At 34.0% G+C, this 18559-nt stretch overlaps 1 protein-coding gene across 2 annotated transcripts in view; it reads right to left on the reverse strand.

Moving 5' to 3' along the window:
- roraa (RAR-related orphan receptor A, paralog a) overlaps nt 1-18559 on the reverse strand; it is a 559428-nt gene that overhangs the window by 60937 nt on the left and 479932 nt on the right. The gene's annotated exons all lie outside the window — the stretch shown is intronic.

Below are 18559 nucleotides of genomic sequence, written 5' to 3' on the forward strand. Positions count from 1 at the left end.
TACACCTCAAGAGATGACAAAATTTAGTATATCTGCTATATTTTATGACCCATATTACTTCAAAGAAACTTGACCAAATATCTTCATTTGTGTTTCACAAGAGAAAAACAAAAAAATCCATACAGATTCAGGAAAAAAAGAAGGAACTTCAATTTCTGAGTGAACCGTTTCTTTAGAAACACACTAGATATTGATTCCGACAGATAAAACTCGGCTCTCCTTGATAAAGCGAGGCATCTCCAAGCAAAGGGCACGGCAATATAATCACATCAAAGGACCTGAACCGAACCTCTGGCCATTGCAAAATAGACCTTACCCGCGCAAGAGCTTCACTCTATATTTAGCCGGATTACAGCTGAACAGTCACTGTTTAATGTAGCCTAAGCATTTTATTTCTACTTGACAGAAATTGCTCCCTCTAGTTCCCTTAGATCCCGAGCCAAAGTTCCCTGCAGCTACTTGCCTACCTCCAGCCAAAATACTGAGGCTCCGTAATATTTTAGTGCACCTTATAAATCCGATCGTACAGAATTAATTTGCACGCATCAAAATTTGCCACCGCTGAGCGACGCATCGGCGGCGGCCCACTTCATCATCTGCCTTCAAGCTCCCGTTGTGTCATCTGGATAATGTCAACATCCCCGCAGCGCTGCCAAGGGTCTCCTGTTCTGCTTCTGCTCTGCGCTGATGATCCACTAACCCTGCGCTGCTACACAGTCCGTCTGGTCAAGATTCTGCGTGCTTGACGACAATCACTGATACAAATCCTCAGGGGAGAATCCTCGGGGGAATTGGCAAACGTGCTAACTTCTCTGATCACGTTACTTCATGATTAATTTTTAATTAGGCCTAGGCGATATGACAGAAATCTCATGTTACGATATATAGTCGTCTCATTTCCGATATATATAAGTATATATATATACACACACACACACACACACACACACACACACACACACACACACACACATATATATATATATATATATATATATATATATATATATATATATATATATATATATATATATATATATATATATATAGGAAATGAGACGACTATATATCGTAATGTGAGATTTTTGACATTTTTTGTCAAAATTGAGTTACTGACATATTCTTATTAAATGACAACTTATTTACATTATGGTGTGTGTTTTTTTATAAGTTGTTTACATTTTAAGACTTTTATTTAAAAAAAACAAATGTTACACACATACTGTTTGCTATGTAATGCAAAAATTTGAAGCTCAATATCTCAAAATCATTCAGAACGCAGAACCTTATAATTCTAAAGTGATGATATATATATATATATATATATATATCACGATATAGTACCATTTCTGTAAATTCAATCAATTAATATTTATTTACCACATGTAAAGGACTATTTCTTTTTTACATTTCTAAGTATGTCCTCAGAAATGTATTCAGACATATTTCTCGCTTGATTTATTTATGAAGAAATATAATAAATAAACATTAATAAAAGATTAAACACATCAAAAACTAATGATTACTGGTCCAAACCTGCTTTCAAGATTGCAACTTTCTCACAACAAACTCATGTTACAATATAAAGTCTCATATATCAGGAATATCAGGAAAAATCTCATTTATATCTCATAACAGTATTATTATGATATAGAATACCATTTCTGTAAATGTAATCGGTTAATATTTATATCCACCACATGTAAAGAACTATTTCTTTTTTACATTTTAAGTAAATCCTCAGAAATGTACTCTCATTGTCATATTTCACATATACCGTATGTCATATTTCTCACTTTATCTGTTTATTTATGAAGAAATAAACCTATTATATAAACACCTATCAAAAACTAATGATTACAGGTCCAACATAAAAAAGAAAATATTGAAAATATTTAATTTAAAGTAAAAACATTGCTAAATAAAATGCAAAATGTAAACTTTGTGCTTTTAAGATAGCAACTTTCTTGCAATTCTGCTGGTGTGTAATATTGTGCTCATATAAATTACGAAAAGTATTACCATAATCAATGTATTTTGTGACGTCACAAAATAAACGATAGAGCATTATATGAAACTATACACTTATAAAGTCAAGCCTAAATCAATTCACTCTCTCTCTCTCTCTCTCTCTCTCTCTCTCTCTCTCTCTCTCTCTCTCTCTCTCTCTCTCTCTCTCTCTCTCTCTCTCTCTCTCTCTCTCTCTATATATATATATATATATACTTATATAAAGTGAATCATTGATTTATATAAAGTGAATCATTTTGGGCTTGAGTATATATAATGTAATCATTGTGCTTTCAAGATTGCAACTTTCTTGCAATGCTTCTGGCGTGTAATATTGTTCTTATATAAATGACAAAAAGTTTTACCATAAAATAAAAAATACCATATTATAAAACTATACTATGTATATATATTCTATATAGTGAATCATTTTGGGCTTGAGTATGTATATATATATATATGTATATGTGTGTGTATCTATATAGTGAATCATTTTGGGCTTGAGTATGTATATATATGTATATGTGTATATATATATATATATATATATATATATATATATATATATATATATATATATATATATATATATATATATAAACATATCGCACCGGTATATATATATATATATATATGTATATGTGTGTGTGTATATATATATATATATATATATATATATATATATATATATATATATATATATATATATATATATATATATATATATATATATATATATATATATAAACATATCGCACCGGCCTATGAAACAATAATTTCTGCTGTATTTCTCAAACAGAAAAAAACAAAACAAAGAAATCACGTCCAGTACACTCCGCTGTTTGTTTTTGTGTTCTCTCGGCATGAGCATTAGCGCGCCAGTGTGTTCCTACTCCTTTAGCATTTTCAGCCTCATTACTTACATAATTTGTTCTGACATGCACTCACAACAACTGAAGCATGCTGTAATTAAGGCTGGCTGTGGTTGAGGTCCAGGAGAGGAACCGCAGTTCCAGGTCCCTGCCAGTAGGTGGCAGTATAAAGCTGTGAGTATCAGCTCATAATCCTCCACGCCGCTGGCATCACAGACTACAGGCTGCAGGTTCGAGCCTGCGGGGCTCCTATCTGACTCGCTCCCTACAGGCGCTGCTCAGAGGGCCCTTCATTTTAGCCGCAGACAAGCAGGTACACTTGCTTGCTTGTACACGACGTTCCTATAGTGCTCAATATATATGAGTACACCCCTCACAAATCTTTCATTTAGATTCATACTTTCTATAGGAAGCTTTACAATATTATATTGGTGTACATACTGTACTTTAGATTTGTCAGCACTGAAGCCAAATCCGGAGCAACTCGAACAACAAGTTAATAGGTAAAGCTATGGGTGAATTGGATAAACTAAATTGGTCATAGAGTATAAGTGTGTGTGTGTGTGTGTGTGTTTCCCAGTAATGGGTTGCAGCTGGAAGGGCATCCACTGCATAAAATATTTGCTGTAATAGTTGGCGGTTCATTCCGCTGTGGCGACCCCTGATGAATTTCTTTTTAAGAACAATACAGTTTACTACTACTACTACTACTGATGAAGCTTGTGTCAGTCGGGCGCAGGGAGCGAATAAGGCATAAATGGGCACTCGGGTTTGGGTCGGATTCTCGCTCTCGCCAGGCCTCCGCATGAAACCCTCACAAAGCTCTTTGTCTCCTGCCTGGCTCGCGCTGCTGGATCCGAGCTGCTTTTGTCTACGGAGAGAGCGCTAAACCCAAATTGTTCTGCTGGAGAGAAGAGGGGAAAAAAAATCCTCACAGCAAGATTAGGACGGGGAGTAATTCATCCAGCTCCAGTACAAACACACTCGGCTAATAACACACAATATACAGTCGCTCGAATGCTTCCACATGTTTACAGGGTGGTATTTGAAAACGCCGGGGAACTGAATAACCTTTTAGGGGGGGACATAGTAAGATATTGCTCTGTTTTCGGAGATGCTACGATTGTAGTCTAATGGAGAAAATATCTATATATTATAAGTATATTACAAATTTAAACCTCAAATTGCTTACTAAAGTGTTCACAATGTATTTAATTGTTAAAAAAACACAACAAAAAACGCAATCATTTTACACTGATTGTTCATGTAAATCTTTTAGAAACTCTTTGAATTGAATACTGTGACTAACAATATAAAATTATGATGATTATTATTATTATTATTATTATTATTATTATTATTATGATTATTATTATTATTGTTATTATTATTATTATTGTTATTATTATTATTATTATTATTATTATGATGATTATTATTATTATTATTATGATAATTATTATTATTGTTATTATTATTATTATTATGATTATTATTATTATTATTATTATGATTATTATGATTATTATGATTATTATTATTATTATTATAATGATTATTATTATTATTATTATTATTATTATTATTATTATTATTATTGTTATTATTATGATTATTATTATTATTGTTATTATTATTATTATTATTATTATTATTATTATGATTATTATTATTGTTATTATTATTATTATTATTATTATTATTATTATTATTATTATTATTATTATTATTATGATTATTATTATTATTGTTATTATTATTATTATTATTATGATTATTATTATTGTTATTATTATTATTATTATTATTATTATTATTATTATTGTTATTATTATTATTATTATTATTATTATTGTTATTATTATTGTTATTATTATTATTATTATTATTATTATTATTATTATAAATACTTTAACACACTACTGTACTTTACTGTACTGTAAAAATGCTGGGTTGCATTCAATTTTTGTTGGGACAACATGAAAGATTTAAGTTAACTCATTAGTTTATACAATTTTAAGTAGGCTGAACATAAAACGATTAAATTGTCCCCCAATAGACTCAAGAATTGTGTTGTTTTAGCTCATTTTAAATAAGTAGTTTGAACAAACAGCAACTGTCATTTTTAGTGTAGGACTTAGTAATGATAATGTAATTAACATGCTATAATATTATTTTATTAAGCTCATAATAATAATAATAATTATTATAATTAAACAATTTTTACATACATAAAATATACACATCTTGGTCACACTTTACAATAAGGTTCATTAGTTAATGATAATTAATGCATTCACTAACATGAACAAGCAATGAACAGTACATTTACTACAGTATTTGTTCATGTTAGTTAACGTTAGTTAATGAAAATACAATTGTTCATTGTTAGTTCATGTTAACTCACGGTGCATTAACTAATGTTAAACAGGCATGGACTTGGATGTAATAATGCATTAGTAAATGTCCAATTATGATTAATAAATGCTGTACAAGTGTTGTTCAGTATTAGTTCATGTCAGTAAACGCATCAACTAATGAACCTTATTGTAAAGTGTTACCCACATCTTTTACTATAATTACCACAAATTACCATAATTTGTGATTTATCTAGTAGTAGTAGTAGATATAATAAATGGATTAGTTTACTTTCTAAATAATTCATAATAGTTAATTTGCTAAAAATGTCTGATGATGATACAATTTTTAACTATACTGTAAATATATTGTGAACACTCAAACACACTGACAAAAATAAGGACTACTTAATTAAAAATTACATTACGCTTTAATATTGTGATATAAAGGTCTATACAAATTATTATTAGTAGTCAGTTTCTCATATAAATACATTGGAAATAACGATTTACATTTACAACATTCTTTATAAAGAGTTCAAGTATTTGCTAAAAATGTCATTCTAATAAAAAACTATGATTAAATATGACACATTTCTTTTCTAAATACATTGTTAACATCTCACTCTGATTTAATAATAATAATAATAATAATAATAATAATAATTATAATAATAATAATAATAATAATAATAATAATAATAATAATAATAATAATAACAACAAAATCAAATTGCAAAATGCTTTTTAAGAGGTCAAGTATTTGCTAAAAATGTAATTTAATAAAAATACATAATTATAAATGCAAAATTCTCTTCTAAATACATTGTTACCACTTTACTTGGACTTAATAATAATAATAATAATCATAATAAACATAAAATCATTAAAAAAAATGCTTTTCTAAAGAGTTCACAATGTATATTTCAGAAGGTTTACTGTAATAAATACACCACCTCCATTATAAACCCATAGGTATTTTTTTAATCACACTACAAACAAGACGAAGACCAATACTGCAATATCACTGCTGGTTGAGATGCTCTCAGACTACAGGCTTCATCAAACACACACAAAAACACACCTAATTATAAATCACAATATGCTTTAAATATTGTGATATAAAGGTCTAAACTATTAATATTAGTCCGTTTTCTCATATAAATACATTGGAAACTATTTACGGTAAATAAAATTATGATAATGATGAATTAATTTTACAATATTACAATATTCCTTCTAAAGTGTTCAAGTATTTTCTAAAAATGTCATTCTAGTGTATGTAGACTATCGAAAAAAATATAGCTTAAAGGGACTTTTAATATTGTCCTTAAAATGGTTTATAAAAAATTAAAAACTGCTTTTATTCTAGCCGAAATAAAACGAATAAGACTTTCTCCAGAAGCAAAAATATTATCAAACATACTGTGAAAATTTCCTTACTCTGTTAAACATAATTTGGGAAATATTAAAAAAATTATATTATATTATATTATAAATTTAAAGGGGGGCTAATAAATCTGACTTTAACTGTAAATACTCTAAATATATATTCACGTTGACCTAATATAAAAATCATAAAATTGCAATAAAAATGCTTTCTGAAGAGTTCACAATGTATTTACATGAATACTTTAGAAAGCTTACTATGATAGCACCACCTATAGATAGTGTGCGAATTACAGGGGTGTTTGGAGGGGTCTGACCCCCCTAATTAACGTTTGATTCCCCCTGAACGACATCAAAACAGGATGTAGGGGAGGGTCTGCTATTTAATAGTTAAGAAATAATTTCCTCTGATCTGTATCTTCAATAATTTTAATAATTAAAATAATAGATAACTTAAATATACCTTTGTGAATGCATGTTTGAGCCAAAAAAATTCATCCATCGTCAAATCAAGAGCACCAAAAGACAGCGTAAGTGTTCACAAGACAAGTTTCTTGTAGGTGTCAGTAAAACTAGACGCATAGTTTTTATTTTATTACACTTGCTCGCACATGGAAGTTAAACAGTAAAATAAAAAATATGTGCAGTCTTTCATGGTCATCCATTAATAGGTAGAGGAATGTAAACCAGTCATCGTTTATTTAATATCACACGTCATTTAGAACCACTCAATATCCCTCAAAAACACTGAAAACAAGTTTGATTAATACATTAGATGTAATTGAATTAAATTAAATATATAATTCGACAAGGCATATTGTGGAACATAATCGAAAAACGATCGTCAATGTATAATTCGCAGCCTGTACCTAGATTATAAACCCATAGGTTTTTATTCCACCACTAACAAGTAGTGCACCAATACTGCAATATCACTGCTGGTCGAGATGCTCTCAGCCTACAGGCTACATCAAAACACACACACAGAATTACGCAAATAAAAGGGCACAGGGCCAGGCTAATGCTAAAGATCAAACCCTGCACTAAATGACTCCCATAGCGCCTACATTGCTAGAAACGAGCGACTGTGATGCAGCTTGTTAGTTCAATCCGCTCTGTTGTGACTTCCTAAAGCCCACTTCAAGGTCACTGAGTCAGAGCTGACAGCGAGACGGAGCCCCGAGGAGGAGTGACGTGTCATTTTGCTGTCCCTTCTCTCCACTAACGCTATCTTTCTCTCCGTCTATCGCCCCTCCGTCCCTCTTTTCTCATCCCAGTCGCAATCTCCGCCATGCCCTTTTTACAGCGCTCAAATCAGGCCTCGTGGGAGACGAGCTAACAGAAGCCTCTCAGTTTCTGCTAACATCAAACACACTTGTCACTTGCTCGCCAAATGGCCATTTTAATTGGTACGGCGCATAGTTCATGCACATAAATTCAGACCCAGGCCATATTTCATAGCGCAGCATCAGCTGTGACAGTCTGGCTAGCCGGAGACTGCTATATATGTCACAACCGCAAAAGACACAGCGAATAATACATCTCACGTTTAGGAATCCATATGATTTGGTTTTTAAGAGAGATTTATTTTGTATGTAATCCATGAGCAGTCATGTTTCAACATCATCTTCTGAATCAGTTTAGCATATAACAAATGTGCCGATAAAACAGAAATAGCGATAGCTATGTGTTAATTCTGAGAGAGCTAATCTATTTTCGGTATATTACAGGCTAAGCTAGGCTAGGCTAAGTTGTATGTTGATATGTGACGTTGTGTGACACTTTCTCATTAAATTAATTGTGTTTTTAACAGGAGCAGCGAGACAAAATCAAGGTATGAAAGTGAAGGAATTTAGCACTTGCTAACGAATGAATTCGCTAATTGAAACTGTCACTGTTACTTGTTTCTGCTGATGGAATTTGAAGCATTCTCACACTTTAACTCATGTCATCATCAAATAAAAACAGAAACACCGAAAATAGCTGCAGAATGTTGGCTATCTACAAGTTCAGACAATAATAACTTCATCATGTATGCTAACAGATTAGCTCTATCTGTCACAGTCGCTATGTTTTCTTCCACTGCATATTAATTACTTTATCATCCTAAAACTATGTTCAAAATCCCAGATTAGAATGGAATTAAATGCAGAATATAAACGTCAAATATGTACTTGTGAACGGTGAGAGGTACTAGCACACGGCTAGGCTACCAGGCTGGCTGGTAATGGCTGGAAACCAGCCTGGAAATGGCCAAAACCCCTCTAAAACCAGGTTGGTCGACCAGCTAAAACCAGCAAACCAGCCTAGGCTGGTTTAAGCTGTTTTTTTTAAGTAGGGAAGCTAAGTTATTAGACTTCACTTTAGCTATATATAATGATTTATGACAACCAGAGTGTGACATCAACTGTTTTTTAAAGTCATGTTAATGAATCAAAATCTAATTAGATTTCATTAAAGCAAACTAATTTGAGCACTTATTAGCAAACGGAGCAGCAAACTGAATGAACTGAATCTGTGACTGTCTCTTGTTTTCCTCTGAAGTTGGACGACCTCTTTAATTCAAGTCTTTCTTCTCAAATAAAACCTGAAGAGAATGAAAACAGCAGCAAAATGTTGCTTGTCGAAAAAAAAACAAAAAACTAGACAATAATCATTTCACCATAACGCATGCTAACGCCTCAGCGCTAACTGTCACAGTTGCTTTGTATTCTTTAGCGCATTAGTGCTAACATCAGCATCACAAAGCCACTCATTTTCCGCGCTCAACGTTTCTTAAAAGTGCTCTTGCCTCATTTGTACCTGAGGAGCTTCGTTCTGAGAGTGAGACGAAAAGTGTGATGTTGACACAATATATTGAAGGCATGTGAAATATTCAAGAGCGTTCGCTTGCTAATGGAGGATTTCAAGACTCGGCTAGTGGGGGAGGGTGGATCGCTAACTTCACCAGAGTGCTCCTTCTCGTCTGCACATACAAAATGATGAGTCTTTTTTTCTGTTCAGCAGTAGAAAAACATCCCAATCTCCATTTCAGCACACAGATGTCAGTGATACTGTTTGTCTGGCGTGCTAAAAATCAAGCTAGGTGACTAGCGATGGGCCAAAGAGCTAACAACGCAGTTGTGGCACATTCTCTCCTGCATGCAAATCAGCACAAAATGCCTCTAGTTATTCCCGCTCTGGGCTAAAATCTCGCTGAATTGTTGGATTGTTGACATAACCTGGTGGGATTAGGATTATCCGCTTATGCTATAAGGACACACATTCATAAAGCTGAGAGCTTAACCCATTGCACTAGTACACCAGTATCCAACACTTTTTTTTTGAGCAAATCTATTAGCATTTTTGCGTTCAAACACATTCAGATTTTGTCACTAATGAACAAATTCAGTATCTTAAAGGCTTGTTCAGGGTAACAACAAGACATTTCTGGCAAAAATAACGATTTGAGGTGCAACTAAAGCTCAAAATTGTTCAGCAAACACATAAGGTGCATCCCAAATTGCATACTTATGACTTTCTACACCATTTTGTAGTGTAAGTAATAGATTTACACAGAAAATTCTACAAAAATGAACGCACATTTAAATACACACATTCAGAGCTCGCCAATTTGCTAGCATAGCATAAGAGGAGGAGCTACTGATAAATAGGGAGGAGTTATTGGAAGCACAATTATCCTACATAAGCAATTAAGCTGCTACTATTTGTTAGTTGGGTCATTTATTTAGCTAATTTGGCAACTATTAAAAATGGTTTGAATTTCCGGGTGGTAAAAAACGCTGCTTGTGGGACGACACTAAACTCATAAGCTACACAGTTGAGTGTAGAAGTGTGTGTTTGGGACACAACAATAGCCTTTCAAATATAGGTGGCCAATAACTGCTTACGTAAAAAGTTACCATTCGTTTATTTTCTTTCAGCTTAGTCCCTTCAATAATCAGTGGTCGCCACAGCGGAATGAACCACCAACTTATTCAGCATATGCTTTACACAGCGGATGCCCTTTCAGCTGGAACCCAGTATTGAGAAACACCTATACACTCTCGCATATGCACTCATACTCTATGGACAGTTTAGCTTGCCCAATTCACCTATAGCGCATGTCTTTGGACTGTGAGGGTAACCAAAGCACCCAAAGGAAACCCACGCCAACATGGGGAGAACATGCAAACTCCACACAGAAATGACAAATGAGCCAGCTTGGGCTTGAACCAGCGACCTTCTTGCTGTAAGGCAACAGTGTAACCAGTAAGCCACCGTGTTGCCTAAAGTAACTCATGAATGATGCTGGTTTCGAACCTACAACCTCAGTGTTGGTAACGCAATAGATCTATACAACATTGATTGGCTTTCAAATAAAGTTCCAATATTGGCGATAGTTTCTATTGGGGTTTTCTTTGTATGCAAAGTATACTTCATTTGACAGGGTGTGCTCGGGACACTGCACTCTTAAAAATAAAGGTTCCTTATTGGCACCAATGGTTCCACAAAGAACCTTTAACATCCATGAAACCTTTTTATTCCACAAAAAAATCTTTATAGCGGAAAAAAGGTTCTTTAGAATTGTAAATATTTGTTACTCTTAGAAAAAAATGGGTCCCACTTTATATTAAGTGGCCTTAACTACTAGTTACTTACATCAATATATAAATACAATGTTCTTAATGTGATCATATTGTATTACAGAACACTTCTGATGCTATGGGATGGGGTAGGGTTAGAGACAAGTTTGGTGTTATGCGTAAGTTTTCAGGGTGGGCTAAGGTGTAAGGGGTGGTCAACAGTGTAATTATGAATGCCATCACTTCCGTAATACTTAAAAGAATTACAAACGTAATAACATGCAGGTATTTAATCAAACGTACAATGTAAAAACATGTATTTACACAGTAAGTACATTGTAACGAATTACTAATTTTAGTGTGAGTACATCTTTAAAATTGAAATAAAATAAAATAAAATAAAATAAAATAAAATTAAATTAAATTAAATTAAATTAAATTAAATTAAATTAAATTAAATTTAAAATAAAAATAAAAATAAAAATTAAATAAAAAATTAAATAAAAAAAAAAATAAAAAAAATAAAATAAAATAAAATAAAATAAAATAAAATTAAATTAAATTAAATTAAATTAAATTAAATTAAATTAAATTAAATTAAATTAAATTAAATTAAAATTAAATTAAATTAAATTAAATTAAATTAAATTAAATTAAATTAAATTAAAAATAAAAATTAAATAAAAAATTAAATAAAAATAAAAATAAAGTTAAATTAAAAATAAATTAAATTAAAATTAAATTAAAACTGAACTTAATATTAAATAAATTTTATGAAAGTTTAATGTGGAACCCAAAATGGTTCTTCTATGGGACCAGTGGAAACTTTTGCAGCCTTTAGTTTTAATGCCCGATTTACACAGGGCTTTTGCATCAATGCTTGATGGAGGGCGTGTCTGAAGTTTAGGCTAACACGATCGTCATAGCAGCGTTAGCCAATGTATCTAGCCCCTAATTGGCTATTGTCTGAGCTAGGGTATTTGCATTAAGAAATCTGACTGGCTGACACTTTCGTTAGTGCTTGAAAAGTTGAGAAACTCCCAACTTCTACAGCGAGCAATGCCACTGAAGCAGCGCCGATGGATCCACAATTCAGTTCGGCGACGCTTGACGTCACCCATTTATAGTAAATGGGAAGCATTGATGCTGACAGCCCATGTGAATCGGGCATAAGAGTATAGAAAGTTTCGTTCTTGTCTCATGTCTGCTTTTTCTTTGTAGGATTTGTTTAGTTTTTTTTGTACTTGACTTACATGCATTTTAAACCATCTCAAATAAGAGTTGATCAACAGCTCGTTATTGTACATCTCCACTTTCAGATTCGTTATCATTCGGTCCTTTGCCTCCTCTGGCACCTTTTGGAGAACTATTTAGCTCAAAAAATGTTTTGACAATTTTTCTGTTTACACAAAAACCTTTCAAAAATGCAAAGGAAATAAGGACATTGTTGAGCTGACATACTCTGAAATTCAGCAGAATTAAACTTGATGCAAATAACCGTGATTTACCACCTTTTCAAGTTTTTGACTCTTCTAAAACATAATATGTTTGCAGATAGTGAGCATATTTGTTTATCTGAAAAAATGTCTGTTACATGCTGAAACATCTGTCTTTGTTTGGTCATTTAAGCTGCCCGATGCCAGTTTAGCCAATTATATTTCAGCACCCCAAACTTGCCTTGTTAGAAAACAGCATATCTCATTCATTTAGTCATGAAGGCTCTCAAAGTGTGCGTCTGCACCCGAAATGTGACCTCCGGTGGAGAGTAGCACACTCTAAAATGAGATGCAAATTTAGATGTTCTGCATGAGGTGGTTATTAATTAGCAATTCATTTGCACCCATAAGCAATTGGGCTGTTTGCACCAGACAGAAATTTAAATACAGCCATTCCTAAACACAGAATAGTGCACTTACTGCACTCCAATGAAATGGTAAGGTTTATAATATAATTACTACTCATTAAGCATCTTTAACATTATTAAATATACATGCTGAATCACTGATATATGTTGGCTTGTACTGAGTCACAGTTCTAAAGTTAAATTTCAAACGATTAAGCAGGTGCACTACCTAGTTCAACCACTAGGTGTCCAACTTACATCCAGCACCTATAATTGTCATTGAGATCATCAGTGACAACAATTAAACAAATCATTCTGAGTGATCTACATCAGCTTACATTTACATTTACATTAGCTTAGCAACATTTACAGCTTTTACATTAGCTTAGCAACATTTACAACATTTACAGCTGTACAGCATTTACAGCTTAGCAACATTTGGCTCAAATGCACAAATATGGGATGTAGGTGTCTTTGCTAACAGTGAAAACGTACTAAAAACGGTCATTGTTACTACAGTGCTACCACTAGAGGCGCAAAAACGGCACACTGCTCCTTTAAATGCAGCACTGCCATGGGCCTGCACTGTGTGTGTGTGTGTAGGAGGTTTCTAATGTGGTTGTGTGTTGACAGCTGTCAGTGACCAAATGACGCAAGCTAGTGGGCTCATGTCAGGGGATTATGTAAGTGATTGGACAGCCATGCTGGAATTGCGCAAAGTGCCACATTACAGCCAGATTAACTACAGTCCTGCGGGCCAGAGAACATGGACAAACGACAGTTTAATCAAATTCCTATGAAACGTTTCACTGCTGTTCCAGATCGTGTGTAAATAATGCAAACCCCAATGTACATTATCCATGCACCCCCTATGGTGCGACACACACAAACCACCGTTGCTATTTGGGAGGGTTTAAGTATAGGTTTAAGGAAATGTGTCCGCGGGAGGGCCACAAGTTTAGGGGAATCTGCTAGCTTCTGTTTGATTTATGAGGTGAGTTTTGGTCTCGAGGTCCAATTTCTTCTAGACTTTTATCCCAAACATACTCAACAAGCTAATCAAGGTCTATACTATACTATACTATACTATACTATACTATACTATACTATACTATACTATACTATACTATACTATACTATACTATACTATACTATACTATACAAGGCTTATTATTAATTCTGCTTATTTAGTAGACATTAGCGCTAAACATAATCAAACTCATCTGTTAGCATCTTTTTAGCAACCCTACAGACTCTATAGCAGGAGTGGGCAAACTCGGTCCTGGAGGGCCGGTGTCCTGCACAGTTTAGCTCCAACTCTGATCAAACACACCTGCTTATAGATAATTAGTGATCTTGGAGACACTGATTAGCATGTTCAGGTGTGTTTGATTAGAGTTGGAGCTAAACTATACAGGACACCGGCCCTCCAGGACCGAGTTTGCCCACTCCTGCTCTATAGGGTTGCTAAAAAGATGCTAACCCTACTGAAAAATCCAGCTTAAACCAGCCTAGGCTGGTTGGCTGGTTTTAGCTGGTTGACCAGCCTGGTTTTAGAGGGGTTTTGGCCATTTCCAGGCTGGTTTCCAGCCATTTCCAGCCTGGTCTTAGCTGGTCAGGCTGGAAAATGACCAGCTAAAACCAGCTTGACCACCTAGCCAGGCTGGGAGCCCAGCCAAAACCAGCTATGTCCATCTTAAACCAGGCTGGTCAAGCTGGTTTTAGCTGGATTTAGCTGGTCATTTTCCAGCCTGACCAGCTAAGACCAGGCTGGAAAAGGCTGGTAACCAGCCTGGAAATGGCCAAAACCCCTCTAAAACCAGGCTGGTCAACCAGCTAAAACCAGCCAACCAGCCTAGGCTGGTTTAAGACGGATTTTTCAGCAGGGAACAGATGAGTTTGATTATGTTTAGAGCTAATATCTACTAAATAATATCGTCTTGACTTGGCCAATATAATATTTTTTCCCTTTTATTCTTATTTCAGCAAAAAAATGTAAGGTATCTGAATGTTGTGCACACAAGATTGCTATATTCCACCAGATGGAATAGTATAAATGTGCAATGTGTTTGTGAATTGTAGCATTTTGAGCCATTACCCTGAGATATTGCTGACAGCGTGTGGTTTGCTACAAGTTCATGTTGTGAATCCTGCTTAACGTTCCATCCTGCCCTTACAGAAAAACCATGAGCATCACATGAGCTTCAAATGTTAACATTTAAAAAAATAAATCATAAAATGTATATAAACTGTTAAAGATTCACTGATTGTGTCTGATGCAGTCTCAATGGAGATCATGGAAATCAACTCAAATATGGAAGCATACACATTTCAAACTAATTAATAGTATAACATTCAAATTAATTAATAGTGGTTGATAAAGTAAGAAATTGTAGCCATTTCACATTATTACAATTATTTTTACAGCCACATAAAACCATCAAATCCATTGTGTTTGTCTGAGTAATCCAAAAATGTCACATGAATAATATAGATTTACAGTTATACTGAGAACATTTCCCTCTAGTGGAGAACTTTGAATTTTCGAAAAAGTTATTACTTAAAATTATGTATACATTATATGACTATGGCAATTTGATTCACGTTTTAAAACATTGATTTAATACAAATGATTGTGAACACACGATCGACTTGAATTTTACAGTTTTTCATCTATCGCTATTGGACACCCATTTCAAGAGTTCACACTTAGCTGATAATCAATAAAGCGTATTTGGCATGCTGTCCCGGGAGAGAGCCCTGAGCTCGTAATATCCTCGAGCCCGGGGCTCCCACCCGTTAGAAGGGCGAGAGGGGAGTTCGAACTCAGGTAGGTCTCGAGAGTTCCCCTGCTTGTCGCTGCGTGAGAAGTGTAAACTAGGGTTGTTTCATTGATAATTGTTTAGTCGATTGACTATGTTTTATGTTTTTGGACGGTGGGAGGAAACCGGGGGACCCGGGGGAAACCCACGCGAACACGGGGAGAACATGTAAACGCCGCACAGAAACACCAACCAGTCCTGTAGGAAGTTGGACTAGTGGTGTTCTTGCTGTGAGGCCACAGCGCTAGCCGCTGGGCTACCGTGTCACCCATCGGAAAAAGAGGGAGGAAGTAGGGGTGGAAGGGGGGAGCTTCAAGACGAAGGTAACTGGAGTGCAAAACTCTGGTTATTTATAATGCGTCCGTAATCATCTAATTGGTCAGATTAGGGAGCTAATGAGGAGCCAGCTGTGTTGATTATAAGCACGTGATCCTCTCGAAATTAGTTTATGAATAAACCACACTTATTTGTCTAAACGTCTATTATTTCACAAGACCTTGTTAACTAACATTACATGAACTTGGCAATTTGATAAACAATCTAAACCAAACAATTTGTAAAATATTCCGAGTGAATTCACGATTTCACTAAGATCATCACCCCCTAGTGGACAACCATTGCATTTTCAAAATATTTCAAAACAAATTACTTCCCAAACCCTCATTTACTGAAATCACATGACATGGCAATTTGATACACAATCCAAACCAATCAATTAGTAAAGTATTCCACTTGAACTTGCGGTTTTACTGAGATTGCTCCCTAGTGGACAACCATTGAATTTTCGAAACAGCTATGACGCAACGAAAACTCCTTGGCTGAAATCACATGACCTTATCAATTTGATTCACACTCTGAACCACTGAATAAAAACAAATGATTGTGAACCTGCATCTCCACTGAGATCATCGCCCCCTAGTGGACAACCACTGAACTTTCAAAATATTTAAAACAACTAGAATTAAAATGACTTTACAAGACCTCGTTTACTAAAATCAAAGGCATTTAGCAACTCAATACACAATCTAAACCAAACTATTTGTAAAATACTCCAAGTGAATTTAGATTTACTAATATCATTGCCCCCTAGGAGACAACCACTAAGTTTTCAAAACAACTATGACATAACGAAAAATCGTTTGGTGAAACTTGACCTTATTGTAATTTGATTTACACTCTAAACCACTGATTCAAAACAAATGATAGTGAATGTGAACGCATATGTTCAATATATATTATTGCTCCCTAGTGGAGAACGCAGAATTTTCGAAATGGTAATTACTTAACGAAGCTTCATATACCGAAATCAAAAGACCTTTGCAATTTGACACACGCTCTGAATCACTGATTCAAAACAAATGATTGTCAACCCGTCATAACCGATGTTAATTTTAGTTTTTCTGAAATAATCACCCCCTAGTGGACAACCACTGCTTTTTTAAAACAGCTATGATGTATCAAATACTTGTTTGAATTTACAAAACTGCTATAACGTAACAAAAACGTGTTAGCTAAAATCATTTGCTCTTGATAATATGACACACTCTAAAACCCTGACTCAAAACAATTGTTTGTGGACCAAGCATGATCCATGTGAATTAATGTTTTTTTGGATATCGTCGCCCCCTAGTGAACAACCACTGAATTTACAAAATGTTTACTAAAATCACATGATCTTGACAATTTGATACACAATCTGAACCAAACGATTCCTAAAGTATTCCATTTGAATTTACAATTTTTTTGAGATTATTGCCCCCTAGTGGACAACCACAAAATTGTCAAAACTGCTATGACATAACAAAATCTTGTTTGCTAAAATAATTTGATCTTGATAATTTGACACATGCTTTTAAAAAAAAAACGAATTTTCAACAAATGTTGAACCTCATGATCCACGTAAATGTTATATTTTTTTCGGAGATCATCGCCCACTAGTGGACAACCACTGAATTTATAAAATGTTTACTAAAATCACATGATCTTGACAATTTGATACACAATCTGAACCAAACAATTCGTAAAGTATTACAATTGAGTTTACAATTTTTTTGAGATTATCGCCCCCTAGTGGACAACCACAAAATTTTCAAAACTGCTATGACATAAAATCTTGTTTGCTAAAATAATTTGATCTTGATAATTTGACACATGCTTAAAAAACTGATTCTAATAAATGTCGGTGAACCTTATGATCCACGTAAATGTTTTTTCGGAGAGCATCGCCACCTAGTGGACAACCACTGAATTTATAAAATGTTTTCTAAAATCACATGATCTTGAAAATTTGATACACAATCTGAACCAAACAATTCATAAAGTACTCCATTTGAATTTACAATTTTTATGAGATCATCGCCCCCTAGTGGACAACCACAGAATTTTCAAAACTGCTATGACATAACGAAGTCTTGTTTACTAAAATCACTTGATCTTGATAATTTGACACACACTTCAAAACACTGACTCGAAAGAAATGCCGGTGAACCTGGCATGATCCATGTGAATTTACGGTTTTTCGGAGAGCATCACCCCCTAGTGGACAACTACTGAATTTACAAAATGTTTCCTAAAATCACATGATCTTGACAATTTAATACACAATCTAAACCAAACATTTCGTAAAGTATTCCATTTGAATTTACAATTTTTATGAGATCATCGCCCCCTAGTGGACAACCACAGAATTTTCAAAACTGCT

This window comes from Danio aesculapii, chromosome 25, assembly GCF_903798145.1.
Source record: "Danio aesculapii chromosome 25, fDanAes4.1, whole genome shotgun sequence".
Taxonomy (NCBI): domain Eukaryota; kingdom Metazoa; phylum Chordata; class Actinopteri; order Cypriniformes; family Danionidae; genus Danio; species Danio aesculapii.